This window comes from Cavia porcellus, unplaced genomic scaffold (genome assembly GCF_034190915.1).
Source record: "Cavia porcellus strain 051 isolate PalLab524CR breed Dunkin Hartley unplaced genomic scaffold, mCavPor4.1 scaffold_8, whole genome shotgun sequence".
NCBI classification, from domain to species: domain Eukaryota; kingdom Metazoa; phylum Chordata; class Mammalia; order Rodentia; family Caviidae; genus Cavia; species Cavia porcellus.
This window is the reverse complement of record NW_026947491.1, coordinates 89,247,085-89,251,743: the sequence shown is the minus strand read 5'-3', so window position 1 is coordinate 89,251,743 and position 4,659 is coordinate 89,247,085.

Sequence of the window (4,659 nt, the reverse complement as noted above, 5' to 3'; positions counted from 1 at the left end):
GTTCACTGAAGAGAAAGATTGTCCTGGTATTGTTCGGACAATTGAACGCAGATGTCTTGTGCTCTGGGTGACTGATTTGGGGATGACAATGCACAATGTATGGGCCATTGTTGCTTCCTGATTGACTTGTTTTGAAATTTTGTTGTAGTTTTTCTTCTTCTCCTCCTCCTAATTTCTTTCTTTTTATCCTTGAATAAAATGGATTTGAAAAAAAATAAAGTATCTTTCATTACAAGTGCATATGGTGTACTGTTTGATAAGACTGTGTTAGCGATCAGTGATAACAGTTTATGATACTTTAGCGACGACTTTCCTGAGCACAGGAAGCTGGTCCAGCTCACCACGAGGAGAATGAAAACATCCTGCACTCTCACAACTCTCCCCTTTTTACAAAACAGGAAACAAGCCTGAGACGCGGTGACTCATGAAGTAACGAAGCCGAGCTTTAAACTCAGGGTTGTTTACTGCGGCACCATCTCCTGGGTCTTTTCCACGTCAGCTTAAGCAAAGTGAGATCCAAATATTTACTCTGCGAGTATTTAATTAATTGTTAATAGAGACAAAGAACTCGTTATCATGTCCTTAGCGATGAACTCCAGGATTTTAGTCACCATATAGCAGGAAATCCATCCCACCGAAAGGCTGATTGCCAACCACAGAAATTATTATTATTTTTTTGATTAGTGCTTTGAACGAATCTTCAGAACACAACTGAAAGGTCATAGTTTAGAAAGGTTGGAAGCACTGATTAGTCCAAAGCTCATTGGATCAAGGCCCAAAAGACTCAGACTCTAGACACAATGTAGAGGGAAGGAAGCCCGCAGAACCAAGGGAGCATCCATACGTCGTTTACCTTTGCCTGGGGAGAAACGGTGCTGATGGAAATATGACAGAGCTGTCAAAGTCACACAGAATTATCTACTAAGAAACATGCATAGCATAAGCGTAGTTTACCAACAAGGGCATTATAAATTCCAGTGTGGAGTGAACAACATATACCTCCCTCCTCCACATAAATTTGATTTCACTGTGTCTATAATTGGAGATCTCACTGTCTCTCCCTAGCTACATGTGACACTTTGGGGTCATTGTTTTGGAATTCTTAACCATTTTTAATAAAGGACCCCGTATTTTCATCTTGCATCGAGCCCCATCAATTACGTAGCTCGTCCCATCCACTAATTCAGACACCACGCAGTCTTTCTGAAGGAAAGTGGAATTCTTCTCTCTGGCGCTGCTGACTCCAGCCTTGGTGGGTGAGGTGCAAGCCGCCTGGAGGCTGGTGATCTGCACCACTTCAAAAACTCGATGTTGCCCTGGAACCGCACGTGGGGGATCTCTAGCTGCTGAGACTTTTGTTCTGCCCAGGGCTTAAGTTCAGTTGTTTCAGTCCCAGCTAGAGTAAAGTATCCAAACTGCATTCGACCTTTATAAAAAAAATAGAATGTCCCACTTAATGCCACATGTTGCTACATAGATCAGTTTTGTGGCAGCATGTTCTCAGCAAGACATAATCGATGTAACTTATTACTGAGCCCAATATTACGGCCAGCCTGCATTTAACTTGGGGCACAGTGCTGGGTTACATGAACACATGCCATACTTTCCTAATGAAAATTCGTACTTTAGCATTACCGTCACCTGCTGTGCATCTCAGTAGCTGCACCTGGAGGACACAGGAAGCAATCTTCGTGTTTACCCACTTGGTACAACAAATGGCAAGCTGTGTGCTCCTGTTCAAAAGCTGAACCAAGATATTTAGCCACACAGTGCTCCGTGTAACATTTTTTGCATATGTTTACTGGAGCATCACAGGGGGTAAAATACACCCACACCGGTCATCTCTTACTAAACATCTACCACCAGCCCATAATGGAGAGTGGGCGTGGCTCACAGCGGCTGGGCCTGAGGCCAACAGGAACCCAGCTGGGCCTTCACCAAAGCTCCAAAGCAGCAACAGCTGAGTTTTACCCATGAAATGCTCCTTGTTCAATTTCTGTGTATTTAGGGTCTTCTTATGAAAAAAGTTTTTTGATTTTTCTGGTAAAATTTGCCCAGTTCAGTACACCAGTACATGAAAAACCAGATTTGCAAGTTTGGGAGGAGATCAAAAGTGAACCGTGCAATTAGTGATACACAAAATATTGCAGTTTCAAAACAGAGAATTGCACAGCACAATCTTGGACTTCAGAAAGATATAACATTGGACTCGCATATGGCAAAGAAAAACGAACTGATACTGATTTGACATCAACATTGCACCATGATGGAAACATTGACCAAGAAATCTCAACAAAACTGAAACCCGAGGAGGAAAGTTTTTACAGCAAAACTGAAGGCAGAGTAGATGTTGATGATGAGGGATCCACTAATTTTGATTTCATTCAAAACATAAAGCATTGCCCAATGGTCGTGTTTTACTAGATCCTCAACGGGTGGCATAAAAAGTTTGATAGTTTACAAAAAAAATAACAGGTACAAAATATCACAGAGAAATTTTCTTAGAGAAGTGGGACTGTAACTCATAAGACATCACTTGCAGCAGAGAAAAAACCAAAATGTTTCTGCCTAGGGAAGCACACAAAAAACTGTGGGGCACACTGGTGAGCTGGCGTCATAAAGACTTACTATGACAACCGGAGAAAAGATGTCCACTGTGTCCTACAGAGAAGGACAGGAGGGTAAAACACACACGCTATAAGTGTGTGCTTTGATGGCACTTGTAGTTGTCATGTATGAAGACTGTCGTGGGTGTGACATTGAAGCAAAATTATTTTTGTTGTGGGTTCCACTGGTATTGTCACTGTAGTTCATGCAGGAATGTATTTCCCATGTTATCTTTTAGGTTTTGTAAGCAAGTGCACAGCTGATGTGAAAATGCTGATTCTTATTCCAACCACATAGTACATATTAAGAATTTACTATTTTATTTTATCACTATTTTATGCTCCTGTTAACTACACATTGTACAATATAATAAGAACCCCAAACAAAATAGCTAGACCAGCAATATGTAATTTATGACCTACAAAAAGACAAAAAAGCAAAATATAGTGCTGTTAGTATAAGCGATACATGTTACAGAGTAAGTTGTCGTGTGTACACTGCCTTAGGTGTGATAATTGAGGTAAAATCATATTTGTTGACTATTGATATTTTATTATAGTTCATACAGTGATTTATTTCTGTTTTTAAAGGTTTTGTGCACTAAAAATCAGTCAATATTGAAATTTTTGATTTTTTTATAAATAATAAATATTAATTTAATGCTACTTTTATATTTTTTTGTATTCATTGTTTAATATAATAAAACGCCTAAAATTAAAGTTAATAATTCATCCATAGAATCAATAGAACAAATGTGAGTATTGCATATGCATGACAATGTGCCTTTAACATAAAATTAGTGTTACACCCTAGAAGTGAAACGAAAAAGGACACTGTGGACATAACTGAATTATATTTGGAGACGCCCCTGTCCATCTGGAAATTTTAGCTGACTCCATGGCGGGCCATCCTTCTTCAAGAGAAGTACAGCTACTTAGCAGAGGCACAGGGCCAGAGCTTTAGGGGTGCTAACTGTGCTCACACTACTCTGTGTGTCCGGGGCTGGACCAGACTTGACAGCAGAGCAAAGTCAGGTAGGCTAATTTTGCAGCGACCGCAACTCAAGAGGAAAACACCTGCCCCTCCAGGCCTCTGGGCCCTTGCTTCACACCACGACCGGCGTCACCTAGTCAGTCAGTGTTTATGCTGTCCTAGTCATTAAATATTTGAATATCACTCTTTTGTGCAAGGTTATTTCCTGCAACACAGAAAGCAATCGCAAAACTTGGGAAATAGCCTAATCAATAGCAAATGTTTACTGGAGCTTCCTGTGTCCCACACCACTGTTTAAGTGTTTGATAATATTGATTAATATATTATATAATGCTCACAACAATCCTAAGAAGAGGTATTACGTCAATTCTCATTTTTTCATAAGAAAACAGAAACACAAAGAAACTAAATAAATTGTCCAAGGTTCTGTAAGTATTGAGCCAGAAGTCTATAAATATAGTCTGAGGCACGCCGCGCGGGTTTCCGATGGTTCCGCACTGTGCCGGGAGTGCACGCAGCGCGGATTCCTGACCGTTCCACGCTATACCGGGAGTGCACACAGCGCAGATTTCTGACCACTCTGCACTGTACCAGGCGCTGCACGGATTTCTGACCGATCTGCGCTGTGCCGGGAGCATGGGAAAGGTGGGCGCGGCGTGGACCCTGGTGAGTACTAGAGACCCTGCGACTGCTGGGGTTGGCCAGAGAACATCTTGGAACGGGACAGTGCCCGCCACCACGGGGACATCAATAACACAGAGTCTGGTGGCAGCCATTTTACAGTTGGGCAGAACCTACAGCTCAGTGGCGTCACTGAGCCCCCTGTAGGGAGGGCTAGTGGAAGGCATCTTGGAATTGGGCAGAGCCTGAGTACGTGTTGGCTTCAGCCTCATACAGAGAACTGGTGGGAGACATCTTGAGTTTGGGCAGTTCTGCTGTGCTGGTGCTCCTGACACAGAGAGGTCTGGAAGAGAACAGCTGAGATTTGGGCAGGACCCTGTGCCATAGTGACATTAGTCAGCTGCTTCTGGTACAAAGAGAACCGGCAGGAGATACTGG